We start from the raw sequence: 17,078 nt of genomic DNA, 5'->3' as shown, positions 1-17,078 counted from the left end.
TATATCGCTATTTATGTTCGGACACCGAAAATTAATTTATGGAAATATACGGAATATTCATGAGTGCCAGGTTAATACTTACAGACAATACACATTCTTTTACTCAGGTAGAATCTAGTCCAATATTTAGCAATAATTGGATTCCACATGGAAAATACATTACTGCATTTAACCCAATGAAAGCAGTCCATTATTTAGAGATAGTACCTAAAATTTTAGATTATGAAAAACAATTAAAAAAGTAATGCTGGTAGCTGATATCAGGAAGGTCTAATACGGGGAGTAGACACTCCGTATAAATCAATACATTTATCTGTATTATGCTGTCGTCCATACCTGTAAATATCGACCAGTCTTGAGCGATGGATATTTTGTTTTCGCCACTATCGATTAGCGTGTAATTAGCATATTACCTCATGTTAATCATGGAGCTATAACACTTTTTGTTCAAAGGGTTTACCAGTCACATGTTAAGTGGCAGTAATAAGATGATCAGAGATTGATTAAAGGGATTCTGAAGAAAAAACAGCATGCAACTGCATGTGGTGATATGCTTAATTATTATGAATTAACTCGAGGGCACTTCCCTGAAGAAATATTTTACCACATAACTTCAAACCTGTATTAAAGGACCGATTTTTGTTAAATTTGAATAAATAAAATGGAAAAAAACAGAAAGCTGGCACTTTTCTTAATTTTGTAGAGCCATGATTATAATAATTGTTTATAATGTCAGATTTCTACATACAGAAACAAACATTCTTCTTGAACGCAGAGAATGTTTCAAACGAAATTGTTGTGTAAACTCCAAAAATTAGTTTAATTAATTCAATCGTAAAACTGATGTGTGAAAAATACAATGTATTTAAATTAAAATAACAATGATTTTTTTAAAAAAAGGCCGACAACAAAGTTACATTTAGTATTCCGAACTTTTAGATAAAACTGCAGAAAATCATCTAGGTTTAACACGCATTTAAATGGTGAAGAACAAAGCAATATCAAAAACAGATATTTTCAGGCAACAGTTTACAGTTTCGACTTGCTATTTTCATTAAAATATGTCCTAATTTTATTGTTCTAAATACTCTGAATCAACAAGGCAAATATCATGTAAAAAACGACATCTTTCTCTCTGGGTAAGACAAGTCTAGATTTAGCCAATTTCACAGGGCGAAATGTAACATTAATGTAGATATTTTCCATTTAAAAACAGATGCAGGCAATAATTTCACGACAGAACTTTTGTTTTCAACAAAAAATTCAACAAATGCTTTCCCAGATTTTCACTGAAAGGACGAGTTAAACTGTAAGGCGTAAGTGTGTGAGTAATAGCAGAATAACCTACGGCATACGCTTCCATTGGACGACAGCATAAGATAAGATAAATGCCGCATTCCAGTCCCGTATCAGTTGTTCCAGCTGATATGTATTATTTAAGACTGCATATGATACTCAAGTCTTGATTTGATCATTTTGAAGCATATTATTTATGATATTCTGTAACTTCTTATTTAATTTCCACGTAGCTGCACTTACAGATAGTCCGTAACCTATCAAGTCATTGATAAATATTTAATTCCCAATTATACCTGGATTTTTGCGGAAAGAACTTGTCAAATACACAAGTATTATGTGACTTCAGAAAATGTTTTAAGTCTAATAAAATAAATTCAGATCCACTATTTAAGCTGAAATTTAGACATAATCCCCCCAAATAAACGAGACTTACCTTGGTTAAGTTGAAGTTTGTTTGGAATTCTTTGTAGTCCTACCACTGAAGTGATCAGATGAGATGCGCACCGGTTGACTAGCCACAACCTCAGTATTCAACGCCAAACTCTATTACATGAATTTCCAAAAATGGAAACCCAACACAAAATACTCTTCCTTCCATCACAAAGACAGGAAAGAGAACATACCTTATACAGGTGAAAATATGAAGAAAAAAACAAGAAAACTAGGGAGGGAAAAATCTCTTCCTAGTGGGAGGGCATCTGATCACTTCAGTGGTAGGACTACAGAGAATCCCATACAAACTTCAGCTTAACCAAGGTAAGTCTTGTTTATTTGGGGGGATTCTTTCACAGTCCTACGACTTACAGACAAATCCAGCATCATCCTGATGCTCTAGTTATCAGTACCACTAATTAGGTTAATTGACTACCAGTAATAAAAATCAAATTATCATACTGGGTCAGCAGTGCTGTTTCTGGGGTGCAGTACCATGTGCACACTGAGATAAGAATCAGGAAATAATAAATAAAATAGATTTATTTTGTGATGATCCCAGATGATATGAAATCAAAATTAGACATTATGAGGATTTTCTAAGTCCAAAAGGAGCATAATTTGGCCAAAATGCAGATCAGAGTTATGGGACTTGATGTTACCAACTAGTTTTATAACCGCAAAATCACATGTGAAGTTTCAATTCAATATCTGCATTAGTTTTGGAGATACATGTAGCAATTTGCATGTAAAACTTAACCAGGATTTTCTAAGTCCAAAAGGGGGCATAATTTGCCCAAAACACATGTCAGAGTTATGGGACTTGGCCCAGTGAGGTTGGTAATTGATCTAGAAAAAGGAAAAATAAGTTCCAAATCTATATGCCTTTTAGTAATAGCTGTATGTACTTGCACGCAAAACTTTAACCAGGATTTTCTAAGTCCAAAAGGGAGCATAATTCAGGCAATTGCAGGTCAGAGTTTTGGGACTTGGTGCTATCAACTAGTTTTATAACCCCGAAGACACGTGAAGTTTCAATTCAATATCTGCATTAGTTTTGGAGACAGTAACATGCATGTAAAACTTTAACCAGGATTTTCTAAGTCCAAAAGGGGGCATAATTTGCCCAAAATACATGTCAGAGTTATGGGACTTGGCCCAGTGAGGTTGGTAATTGATCTAGAAAAAGGAAAAATAAGTTTCAAATCTATATGCCTTTTAGTAATGGCTGTATGTACTTGCACGCAAAACTTTAACCAGGATTTACAAGTCAAAAAGGGGGCATGATTTGGCCAAAATGAAGGTCAGAGTTATGGGTCTTGGTACTATCAACTAGTTTTATTTTCCCGAAGACAGATGTGAAGTTTCAATTCAATATCTGCATTAGTTTTGGAGATAGTAACTTGCACGTAAAACTTTAACCAGGATTTTCTAAGTCCAAAAGGGGGCATATTTGCTCAAAATACATGTCAGAGTTATGGAACTTGACCCAGTGAGGTTGGAAATTGACCTAAAACAAAGAAGAAAAAATAAGTTTCAAAGCTATATGCCCTTAAATGATATCTGTATGTACTTGCATGCAAAACTTTAACCAAGGTGTGACGCCGACACCAGGGTGAGTAGAATAGCTAGACTATTCTTCGAATAGCCAAGCTAAAAGAAGGAGAGAAGAAGGAAAGAAAATGGTTTTTCGAAAAAGGTAACATAAGGACCGCATTCAAAGTGTATGTTGATGCTGGTACATATGACCTCGACGTAATTCATATTCATGTTAATTATCTCAAAGAAATAAAGAATTTTACCTCTACGAAAACTTACCTTTATTATTTTTCTTAAATTTTACAGGTGAGCTCATAAAAACGTGAAAATAAGGGGTATATTGTATATAAAATTGCAGTTGAAAAGGTGTTCTTAAATGCTCCTAAAATGCCCCAGAATGCAGGAAATGAAGCGCTGAATTTCAAATTTTTTCCAGGGGTGGACATGCCCTGGACCCTCCTAGCTGGTTGGCTAATTTTCTACATCAGCCTGTTCAACAAAATATTTTGGCAACCTTGTATTAGTAAACGGCTAGCATCCACAAAAAATCAGTTTGTTTAGTGTATAGAGACACATGTTTGTCATAGTGAGGGGTCAGTCGGACCCCCTCTGAGAAAACTGGCAGGATCTAGGCATGTTAATGACACTTTTCATTAGTGTTTCAAATGTTGCATTAAAAGTATATTAAGGGGTCTATAATGCATTTTCAATAAAAAATATCAATGAATTAATAAAAGCAAAAATAAAGTTTTTGTGAAATATAAGTTAAGCAAAAATTAAGTAATTTCAGAATTATGGCCCTTTAGTTTTGCGCACCTGGGGACAGCACTAGATTAAAGGGAGACTGTCAGTAGTTTGGGTTTTTTATTCAACATTTAATAAATGACTTATTAATAACAAACACATTTCGTGTCCGTATATGAGTGAGAGTGTGTATGTGGCGCTCTAAAACCACTGAACATAATGATGAATTATTATGCCTCCCTCACCAACATATTGATTTATTCCTGTCTGTCTGTCTGTGTGTCTGTCCGTCTGTCACAAATCTTGTCCGCATTCTAAGTTGAACATTTCTTATCCGATCTTCACCAAACTTGAAGACAATGTGTTTGCCAATGCTGTTTCAATGGATGGCAACAGAAAATGACAAAAACAGAACATATTGGACAGTGATTTAAAATCATTTACTTGATTAAAAGTCTTGAAACATGATACATTAATTAATCTTTATAAGTGATTGTATACATAATCGGACAATTATTGAATTAAAAAATGTATAGTATCGGACAATTATTGACAAAGTGAAAATACCTGTTTATATTAATATATATACTGAGTGAAAGTAGACTAGTTTCCAGTTGCATGTATTTATATATGAAATTACACAATAAAATGTTACTTGATCTTATCTTGTATGATTGGTAATTGCCCGAGATAACATCTGGTAATGATAATCAGTGGATCCTGTGGTTCCCTGTAGTGAAAACTGATTTCAAGTTTCATAGGCAATAATCACCTAGGTATTAATTAAGTCCAAGAAAAGTGGTAAAAATCATAGATATGGTAGTAAGTCGTAGGACTGTTTACGTCATACCACTTCCTTTCCCAGATGAGTCTTCAAAGCAGGAAATTTATGTAATAGTTGATTTTCCACACAAGTAACTGTAGAAATATATGCCTGTAATTTAATGAAAATCCATTAAATTTTCATACACATGATTATATAGTATACACTCCACAAATGTCAAAATCTCTGGTAGCCATTACTGTCCTAGAACAACATCACTGAAAACACTGTTTCTGGCATCTACTGAAATAGGTATATCATAAAATTTTCCAAAAGTCTGTGCACTTGACCATCCTGCAACCCTCATAATGTCTTCTATTGGCACAGAAAATGACTTTGCTTTAGAAGCAGTAGCTGACCTTACACCGTGTGCCTTATAAACGTTTATGTCAATACCTGCTCCAAACATTACCATTTTGAGCCATCTACTAATTGTACTTTTACACACTGGATGAAATGGCTACACATAACTAATGAAAAGACACTTATTGTCTCCCCTGATCTCTTGTGTTTTCTTCAAATATTCTGTCAATGTACTATATACACACAATTCCTTATCTGCTGGATAAGCACAAAGTTTCACAACAGGTGTACTAACACCTGGCCTACTCTGCTTTAAAGGAACACTATATACAAACACATATGATGAGGATTCTTTCCTCATATTATCAATTGACAATAAATGCAAAGATTGTGAGCGACCTATAATACAAAGAGCAATAAGCATTGCTAATATTAAGGTTAACTGTTTCAAACTGACAGGCACTCACTGGTGCCAAATTTCTTAGATATTCCAGTACAGCAGAGACATCCCAGGTCTGACAATATCCAGACTGTGGTGGTTTCATATTATTTACACCTTTGAGAAAGGGGATGTGAACCTATAGAAAATCCTTCTTGTACTATACCTAAGGAAGAGAGTGCAGACCTAGCGGAATTAATTGCACTGTAACTCAAACCATTCTCAGATAACTGGCTAAAAAGTCTAACACATCAGTTACATTTGCTTGAAGACAGTCAATCTGCCTTTCACTACAGTACTGAACCCACTTGTTAATGTACATTGTGTACTACCGCCTCGGTAGCCTAGTGGTAGAGCATCTGCTTAGAGTGCACGAGGTCGTGGGTTCGATCCCCGGCCACGTCATACCAAAGACGTAAAAAATGGTACTAGCAGCTTCTTCGCTTGGCGCTCAGCATTAAGGGGATAGAGCTAGGACTGGTCAGCCCGGTGTCAGTATAATGTGACTGGGTGGGGTATCATGCCACATGTCTACGGCGTGGTATTCCAGTGAGGCAGCACTATAAAGTTGGGCATTGTGCTCACTGCTACAAGTAGACACCGTCATTTATATGACTGAAAAATCGTTGAAAAAGACGTTAAACCCGAACACACACACACACATACATTGTGTACTGTGATTTAGTCCCTGACCTCCAGGAAGACATAATGACCTTTGTAACCCTTGATGATAACTTTTGCTTCTGGAGGTTTCCCTGATAATCAACATGCCATCAATTTTAACTTTTTGTACAGAGGATGTATCTTTTTTGTCCCTGGTAAAATTAACACAGTTTCTCCCTGCTCGGAAGTATGTATGGGGTATGAATCAAAAGTTCCATTACCCTTGTTAACCAACTCTGCGTCAACAATATTGGAGCAACAAGAATGCACTCTGCTTGGTCCTCCACCAATTTCACCATCAATTTCGATATCAGACTGAAAGGAGGAAATGTATAAAAATATATGTCAAGTGAACATTTTCAGCATCTGGATCTGGCTTCCACGATACAAAACGTGAAAGCTGTTTGTTCAATCTGGAAGTGAACATATCTACTGAGGGGCTATCCCATAAATGCATGATTTTCCAAGCAATCTTTTGATCCAACATCCTCTTAACATTCTCAATAAACTGCCCGAGTGCAAATATCTGCTGGATTTTGACTTGTAGGGATGTAAGAAGCTGAAACCCAAATTGAGTTTTCTATAGCCCACAGACATATCTTTTTTGCTAGACTATTGGATGCTGAAGATTTGATGCCTCCCGTGTTATTCACATAAGACAAAGCACATGTATTGTCTGTTTTAACATGAACATGAAAACTTTTACCTTGGTTACTGCAAAAAGCTCTAAGTGCATAGAAAATTGCTAACAGCTCAAGGCAATTTATATGATGCTGTGCCTCTTCCACAGTCCAACGCCCACCAATTTTTACTTCATTACTAATAGCAGCCCAACCTAGTTATGAGGCATCAGTATAGTAATGTAATTTAGTGTGCCATGTGAAATACTCCTGTAAGCTGCATGATGGCAAATTTTCTACCCATCAACAGAGATCAGCTTTCATCAGATTTGTGACTGACATTTTTGCATCAAAGTTACCGTGGTTAGCCCTAAGTGCAAATATCTTTTGCTTCTCAAACTCTCTATAGAAAAGAGGACCATGCCCTACTGCAGAAAAAGACTCTATAATGAGCCCTGTGACATGAGCTACATATCTTATGCTGGCTATATCTTTATTCAAAAGTTTTTTACATTCAAACAATATGACATGCTTCCTTTCTTCAATTAACTCATTCTGCATGCACGACGCATTAATGCATTGGCCGATTGTTATCTGTATACCGCATTCCACTTCTTGGCGGTGTTGTTTTCTACATCTGGAAACCGCACGCCGCGTACATGCGTCTTTACAGTAATAGCTTTGAATTCCGCGTGACGCTTTCAGTCGTCACATTTCATTGGTCTTAGATAAAATCTTTTAGTTCTTTCTACCTTATTGGACCAATCAAATTTTTTGTTGCGTAACATTTTTAAAACATAAATAAAACCGGATGTTATGAAAATATAAACGCTTTCATTGAAGAAAGCTGTAAAAGCGAGCGTCGTTCGAGTTATAATTTGTAATTTCTCGAGGCCTGAAAATTACGGATGATTCTTAATAATGTATTGATCGAAACATAAAAAAATAAGTCAAAAAATGAATAAGTAAATAGACAGATACCAGCAAAGATTCATTGAGAAATGACAGTTGAAATAACGCAACCCAAAAATATAAACTTTTTCGCTCGACGCTATGTAGCAAATAATGCCATCTGCGGGATCAAACAATTTTACGGCTAAATGAGTTTACTTTGGATTATTATCGTTCTTTCGTTTTATTACAGTATAAAATAATCATTAAACATTGTGCCAGAATTTCATTCAAATCTGTCAAAATTTAGCAGAGAAAATTAAAAACCCGCTATGAGCTAAAAAGCATTGAGTATATTCTTATAGTACGGATCTAAACATTTGAGTGTGAAAAAAAAATGAATTGTAAATAATTGGGTATTGTTATAAAAAAAATACACTTCATTAAAGACAGACGTACATAATTATCGCACAAAAATAACATGTACGCATCATACCGAAATGCAAAAAAAAATCTCATGTGAATTATTTTACATTTTCATACCGCGTGAAGATCACATCTTTACGTGGTGACGTTGCACACAACACTGCCTGAACAAAACTGGTAGAATTGTGGATTATATCAATGAAAAGAAAAGAACTAAAATATTTTCTTTTACATGTGAGATTAAACTATCTTCCACTCATGCACACCAGAACTTTCATTTTTACCTATGCGATATGACAATGCTCATGTGTGTATGAAAAAGTAAAATCATCTTCACAGGTATCTATTTATTTATTTATTTTGTTGTTAAACTTCGAAACTGTCTCTTGATCTATAGAATAAAGTGTTAATAATAACTCAATTATTCCGACAGCTTGTATGTGATACTTTAGAAACTCTACAAAATTGTTTCAAAATTTAAATCTTCTAAAGTACATGTTTTCCAAAAATTAGTCCAAAATAGTCTCATTTTCAGCACAATAGTTTCTGTCTACAATAGTTGAAATATTCACTTTTTTTCATTTTATTACATCTTCATATTATAAATACATACACTATTTTTTATGAGAAATAACTTTATTCTGAAGCATTTTGATTGCCTGGATGCATATAACTGAGTAAAATCAGTGTTAGAAAATTACAATAATATTTATTTAAAATTATTTTAAGAATTGTTCTTCTTTGTTGTTTAAATCTGTGCATGATAAAATTTAGCATTTTATAAAATTAATGTTGTTTAGCCAAAACAAAATCTGATGAGAGAATATGGTCATCTGTTTTGTGTCTTTAATTCAACCGTCTGTTGAAATGACACAGCTGCATGAAATTAACTTTGTTCAGTAGCTACTTCAATTTACTTACAAAGCGGCAAATTCCATACCTATTAACACATATTTGATGTCATATGTCACTAATTAACAACAATATCCCAAGCAAAAAACTACAAAATCAGTGTTATCTGTTCTTCTTATTTATGTTTAATAAGGGTCCATCTGCCCTTTCGGGCACTGTATAGCATTTAAGCTATGTAGAGTATAGACCCCCGGCATGTCACCAGGCATGCCGTTAAAGATAAATTTTTGAAGCCAAAGTGGTGAAAATTTACCTTTACGCATTTCCGTAGAGTATATGCCAAAGAAAAATAATTTTGATGCCAAAAGTGAATCACTGTCATGGCCAATGAGACCTAAACAACAGAGACCCATAAAGAGACGTGGTTGCTCGAAGGTGCCCTTAAAAGGGCGGTAAGTGCTGCAAGCCGCTGTCGCTGGAATCCTCTGCCGCTCCTCCTCTGTGGGTGGTGTGCCCCTCCCCGCTCACCCCCCACGTTGAGCGTGGAGTTTGAGCGGCTCGGGGGCTTCTCCGCATTCCGTCTATTTTCTGCAGGCCGTCTGAACAGCAAGCCGTCAGCCAAGTACGTAACTTCTTGTCACAAACAGTCCTCTTTAGGGCCACTCCCGCCAGCTTCAGTCAGGACATTGACAGAAAAATGCCAATGACCTAGTTCTGTCAATGCCCTGTGCCTTCTCGAGACATGCACTCAGTGGCGGGCTGGAGAAGTCAATGATATCTGTCAAAACAACTCTATATATATACAGGTATTCAGGGTAGATAGGCTTATCAGCCTCCTAGGTGGCTGAAAGATAAATATCAGCAGAGTAGGAGTGGAGATAACGCTTTAGGGCAGAATGAGTTAAATACATGATCATTCTGACTGTCAATATGATTTCCGAGAAATATAATATTTTGAACAGGAACTAAGACTGACTTTTTGTCATGTATAATAAAACCTACACTTTCCATTAATGAAACTGTATTGGTAATATTATCTTCACATTCGTTATAGGAATCAGAGGTATTCATATGTCTTATCATGCCAAATGAACTTCAAGAACTTCCTATCTTCCTTGGCAATAGAAACAGAATAGTATGCATGTCATAGGTCTACCTACGCAAGGCAGCAGAAAGGCTTAATTAATTATCCCCCGCTGATGAAATTGGTAGGGGGGTATTGAAATGGAGTTGTCCGTCCGTCACGTCCCTCCGTCATGTCCGTCTGCAGCCATTTCTCAGTAACTAGCTGGTAGAATTACATGAAACTTGAAATAAACATGAACCAACATACTGCGATGATGCCTGTTAAGTTTTTCTTTTTATTGGTCAATTTCCTTTAGAGTTATTGCCCTTGATTTAATGAAAAATCCACGTCTGCAGCCATTTCTCAGTAACAAGCTGGTAGAATTTCATGAAACTTGAAATAAATATGAACCAACTTACTTCTATGATGCCTGTCATTTTTTTTTTTATTTGGTCAATTTTCCTTCGAGTTATTGCCTTTAATTGTTTAAAAATCTACAGATTTGTACATAGCAAACCAACCAATTGGTAGAATTTCATTAAACTTCTTTCATTCTTTTCCATGAACATTTATTATAAACATGTGAAGTTGTGTACCCACACCTGGTTACCACCTAGCCTTGGTCACACCCCCTCCCCCTCCTCCCCCCCCCCCCCCCCAAAAAAAAAAGTTTTTCATTCCTTTTTATTATATTTTTTTTCAAACCTTCCATGAATATTTATCTACATGCAAAGTTGTACTGTTCCCCCACCTCACTCCTCCACCCAGTCATGCCCACCACCCCGATCATGCATCCCCGCCCCCCACCCATTTTTATGCCCCCAAAGGGAGGCATATTAGTTTTAAACTGTCCGTCCGTTAGTTCGTTCGTTCGTCACAACGTTAACTCTTTGCATGAAGGCACTTTACTCGCAAACCACTGCACCCAGGACCTTCAAACTTCACATGCTGATAGTACTTATTGAGTACACGACCCCTATTGACTTTGGGGTCACCAGGTCAAAGGTCAAGGTCACCAGGTCAAAGGTCAAGGCGCTGCGGGGGGCATTTGTCACCATTAGTGACAGCTCTTGGTTTTTCTTTTTTCATTTTTAATTTTCCATCAATATTTATAATCAACATGTGATGTTTTGTACCCTCACCCTGTCACCCCTGCTGCCCCCCCCCACCACACACTTTGCTTCTTATAGTAACATCCTTAAATTTTTGACGGATATATTTTTTTGCCACTCCTCATCACAAACCCTTTTGGCTGGGGATACCAATTCGTTGAATTTGCTTGTTTTAAGACAGACTCAAACGTGTCCATTTTAAAATGATAGTATGGCAAATGTTTATTCAGTTCTTTTAAATTTAGAATCATACGGGTACTCGCCATCTTTTTTTCGGCTGAGTAAAAATTGGAGAAATGTATTGCCCTTCAGTGTAGCTTACTTCTTCATTTAAACTTAATAATTTTTCAATTTCTTGATCAATAATTTTGTCCTACATTTATTACAAAACTGATGTTGTAATTTTGTTTGAGAGGGAAGATCTTGTATAAACTCAATATAACAGTGTAAAGCAATAAAACTGATTCATCTGAAGTAAGTTTTCTCCAATTTTCTTCAAATAAACTAAGCCTACCTGCTGTAAAACCTTACTTCTTGGTTGTCTCTGCTCTGTACATGTTTTTTGGCCTTGGGGCGGAATAAGCTCCTCTACCAACAAGAACACATCTTAAAGGCCTTCTGAAGCGTGAGAACCTACTTGTACCATGACCCCTAGGTCTTCCACGAGACACCTGTTTGCTAATCTTATTAATTTCTGGTATATCTTTAATGTTCTTGACCATAGAGTCCCCATATAACTGATCAGCAAACAGGATAGATGCAGAACACAGATAGTGAAGTTTCGGGTCCATGTCTTTTTTTGTGGAGTTCCCGACACCTAACATTGATCCACTTATTTACCTGACCTAGTAGACCGATAACTGTAGTTCCCCATTCTATTATATCAGTTTCAAAGTGTGGAGCACCTTTATCTAAAAGTTTTGCAAGGGTACAGGCAGCTTTGATAATGGTACCTTGAATACCTCTCATTTTGGAATCTTCTGTCTGAGTATGAGGCTTCAGAATAGTCCAAACACTTGTAACTTTTAGAGACTCAGTTCTCGGGATGAACAATGTCCTTGGTAAGCTCATTAAAATTCTCATCATCTCTGAAAGTACTGTTAATCATATCAGCCAACTTCTGATCTATATAATTATCTACAGGGTCAGACTTTTTGAATTTCTTAAGAAATTAACTGAACATAATCTCATCATCCTCTTCTTGCACATGTTGCCTTTTCTGATCGGCCACACTATCATAATCGGGACACACATCATCGTCATAATCCCCTAAGGGAACTGTCCTGCTCATACAAAGCATCGGCCCTACTCGCTAATTCTTCTACTTTTGAATTAGGTTTTGTAATACTATTGTTCATATCTCTCAAAATGGAGAGGGCCTCTTTATTGAAAGTCATAACCTGGTTGGAATCAGACACCGATTTCTTTTGTGGGGGCTTAACACCATTAATATCAGTATTGGGAACACTGCTTGAAGATTTACCTACAGGCTTGTTTAATGTATCTTTCAACAGTCTTTTCCCTTTGTCGGACGTATCCGCTGAAACACCAGACTTTTCTTTGTGCGATGACAACATTGCATCCGCCATGATGAAATTTACATAAACAGTGATAAACGTCACAGCAAAAGAGGCGAAACGTCACCACAACTGGCGGATGTAGAACACAAAAATGCTTACTATGTAATCGCCTTGCGGTAAATGTCATCAAAAAAGTGTAAACAATGTGTTTGCCGAGTCTATAAATAGCTCGCCAGTGTATAAAAATAAAGCAATGTCTAGCAGAAAAATTAACGGTGTTAAAAACAAATTGAGCTAATCCCTATAAATACTCGTAATAAAATAAAACAAGTTATAGTCGGCCATTACAAAAATGACCTTTAGATAGCACAATACCCTTGATAAAATTGCTTTCCGTAAAAAAACAGAAAACAAGACAAAATGTCTAATTCAAGCTTTCAACCTCGTCAAGCAGTAAATAAGAGAACTGTATTATCGTAAGCTCAACACAATAAATTAAATATGAACTTACTTGACTAAACTGTCCACCCATGTGAACAAAGTCAGTACAGATTTCGCTGAGGCGAAACGATAAAACAACGTGGCTTATAGAGGACAGACCCACATCCATACTCTATGAAAATCTGAGAACGGAAGTGGTATGACGTAAAAGAATCTTATTTGTACCATATCACACATTATATATAAAAACAAGAAAAAACTATTCAGCATTTACCATGAAAATTGACATTACAATGAAATGACTTATCACTAAGTTTTTAATTCCCCACCACGAGTGGTTGAGGGGTGGGGTGCGGGTTATAGGAATGGTCTCCGTCTGTCCTTCCATCTTCCGTCTGTCGGTAACATCTTGTGTCGGCTCTGTATCTCCTAAATCATGAAACTTGGGTCAAATGATCACCTCATGAAGACCCATGTTCAGAACCCATGAGTCAGCCATGTCGGCTCAAGGTCAAGGTCACAGCTCAAGGTCAAAGGTTTGAGCCTTCCATTTTGTGTCCACTCTGTTTCTCCTAAACCCCTTGAAGGATAATCATGAAACTTGGGTCAAATGATCAACTCATCAAGACAATGTGCAGAACCCATCAGTCAGCCATGCTGGCTCAAGGTCAAGGTCACAACTCAAGGTCAAAGGTTTGAGCCTTCCATTTCGTGTCCGCTCTGTATCTCCTAAACCCCTTGAAGGATAATTATGAAACTTGGGTCAAATGATCACCTCATCAAGATGATATGCAGAACCCATGAATCAGCCATGTCAGCTCAAGGTCAAGGTCACAACTCAAGGTCAAAGGTTTGAGCCTTCCATTTCGTGTCTGCTCTGTATCTCCTAAACCACTGGAAGGATAATCATGAAACTTGGGTCAAATGATCACCTCATCAAGACGATGTGCAGAACCCATGAGTCAGCCATGTTGGCTTAAGGTCAAGGTCACAACTCAAGGTCAAAGGTTTGAGCCACTATCCATAACAGTGACCGGGGATATAGCTGTCTTTCAGACTGCCTTGTTAACCATACATTTACTTCATTATTATACCCCCACCAAACATGTTTGAGGGGGGTATATAGGAGTCAGTTTTGTCGCGTCCCGTCCCGTCCCAAAATCTATTATCTCAGTTATTACCAAATGGATTTGATTCAAACTTAAAATACATGTTCCACCTTATCACCCACATCATGTGACACAAGGTGCATAACTCCGACACCAAGTTTTCATGAATTATATCCCCTTTTACTTAGAATTTAAGGTTAATTTGTTGTATTTTCACTATATCTCAGTTATTACTAAATGGATTTGATTCAAACTTAAAATAGATGTTCAACCTCATCACCCACATCATGTGACACAAGGTGCATAACTCTGACACTAATTTTTCATGAATTATGCCCCTTTTTACTTAGAATTTAAGGTTGATTTTGATGTATTTTCACTATATCTCAGTTACTACTGAATGGATTTGATTCAAACTTAAAATAGATGTTCCAACTCATCACCCACATCATGTGCCCACATCATGTGACACAAGGTGCATAACTCTGACACTAAGTTTTCATGAATTATGTCCCCTTTTACTTAGAATTTAAGGTTAATTTTGTTGTATTTTCACTATATCTCAGTTATTACTAAATGGATTTGATTCAAACTTAAAATAGTTGTTCCACCTCATCACCCACATCATGTGACATAAGATGCTTAACTCTGATATAATTTTTTTATGAATTATGTCCCCTTTTACTTAAAATTTAAGGTTGATTTTGATGTATTTTCACTAAATCTCAGTTATTTCAAAATGGATTTGATTCAAACTTAAAACAGATTTTCCACCTCATCACCCACATCATGTGACACAAGGTGCATAACTCTGACACCAATTTTTCATGAATTATGCCCCTTTTTACTAAGAATTTATGGTTAATTTTGATGTATTTTCACTATATCTCAGTTACTACTGAATGGATTTGATTCAGACTTAAAATAGATGTTCCACCTCATCACCCACATCATGTGACACAAGATGCATAACTCTGACACCAATTTTTCTCAAATTGTGTCCCCTTTTACCTGGAATTTAGGTTAATTTTGATGTATTTTCACTATATCTCATTCTGATTGGCTTAGAGCCAAAGGGAAGTAACCTTTTTTTAACTTTTGTACTGAGTTTCTTCCCCGTAAATTCCAGGAATTAGTCTATTTTTAGAAATCGTATTTTTAGATTTTCAATGTTTTAGGTATTTTTCTAACTTTTTTATTATAAGTCCTATGTAAAAAGTAAATACATTTTTCTGTGGTAACATGGGTCGGTAAGACACTTTGTTGTATTGATCTTTAGTATATCTCTAATATTAGAGATTTTTTATATTTACTAGTATTACTATACTGCTATCATACTAGTATTACTTATATGTGGAAGCCCAGGATGAAGTACTCCAAAGACTAAGTATTTTTAAGATTTCTTATGGTTGCCATTCTTCTGTGACAAGACCGTATGTTGGGGGTATGAGTCACTCCTGTGACAGTTCTAGTATTATACTGGTATAACTTATATGTGGAAGCCCAGGATGAAGTACTCCAAAGACGATTAAAATTCTTTTCAAGTATTAAGTTTTTTTTGACATTTTTATATTATTCCTAAGAAGTATAAATACACAGAATGGCAACTGGCTGTAATCTCGCGTGATCTTGTGTCAGAGCGTGAATCGGCGTTATCTTAGTAAAAACAAACATCGGCGAGCATAGAGTTACAATTTGTACCTTTGAAACTACATTTAAAATACATTAGCTTCTAAAACAACATTAGTTTAATGTGAAATAGTCTTAAGACACAAAGTACACGTTTCTTACCCTAAAAAAAAGTGTGGTCATACGGTGATAATTAATTTACCGATGAATAATTGCTTCGCATACAAAATGGCGCGTGGAGAACGCTTCACTTCCGGTAAATGAGATCTCATTCAGTTGTCATGGAATGTTGGCGAGATTTGCTCTATATGCCTTTCAAGTTGCTGATCTATTTATCTTTATAGCTCTTTGATTATTCTAAGTATTTTTAAGATTTCTTATGGTTGCCATTCTTCTGTGACAAGACCGTATGGTGGGGGTATGAGTCACTCCTGTGACAGTTCTAGTTCCTATTAACTTGTGTCATGCAGCTGAACAGGTAAATGCAAGATGGGATTAATATTTGTGTCACTGATTGATCTCTAGTACTATGTCTAACAGGTCATAATTTAGCCAATAATTCCGCACACTTGGTGAATTCCCAGCTACCTTATCTCTCAGGGGTCGTCTGTTTTCTTCAAGCCACTGTATCACAATTCCTAAATCTGGGTCTCCTCTCTGTAATTTGGCCATTTTGACAGGTGAACAATTAACTGTGTTAAACTGTTTGAGACAACCTAAGTTAGATGTTTGCGCTGCATCCTCGGATAATGCAACATGTTCATCCAGTATAGAATTTACGTCCTTGTTCAACACCTCCTCGTTATTGTCACCAAAGCTGAAGCTATTTCCACTTTGTTTACCATTTAAATCCAGACTATTATGGAATCGAAGTCGTTGAATGCGATTACGGAAGTACTTCCCAGTCTGTTTTAATCCATGGTAAAGTGTATTGAAACAACCTATCAACTTCACGATTTGCAGCTGCATGAGCACAAAAATACTGCTCCATAACCCACTACTTTGAGCCTTCACTCGTAATATGACTGGCCTATTCTGCTTCCCAATATTCAAGTTTTTATCGAATAATGGAACAACATCATTGAATTGTGCAAAATCTGACCATGAATCGTGTTTCTTCAAACAAGTCTGACACCCCTTACATGGTAAACTTTCAAGTATCGTATTCCC

The 17,078-nt window shown here is 36.3% G+C and overlaps 1 protein-coding gene across 3 annotated transcripts in view; it reads left to right on the top strand.

Annotated features, from left to right (window-relative positions):
• Window positions 1-17,078, top strand: part of LOC123529305 (fibulin-1-like) — a 298,235-nt gene that overhangs the window by 78,186 nt on the left and 202,971 nt on the right. The window lies entirely within an intron of this gene.

Source organism: Mercenaria mercenaria, chromosome 13 (assembly GCF_021730395.1).
Source record: "Mercenaria mercenaria strain notata chromosome 13, MADL_Memer_1, whole genome shotgun sequence".
NCBI lineage: Eukaryota > Metazoa > Mollusca > Bivalvia > Venerida > Veneridae > Mercenaria > Mercenaria mercenaria.
The sequence above is the reverse complement of the archived record's forward strand: the minus strand, read 5'-3'. Positions and strand labels throughout refer to the sequence as shown.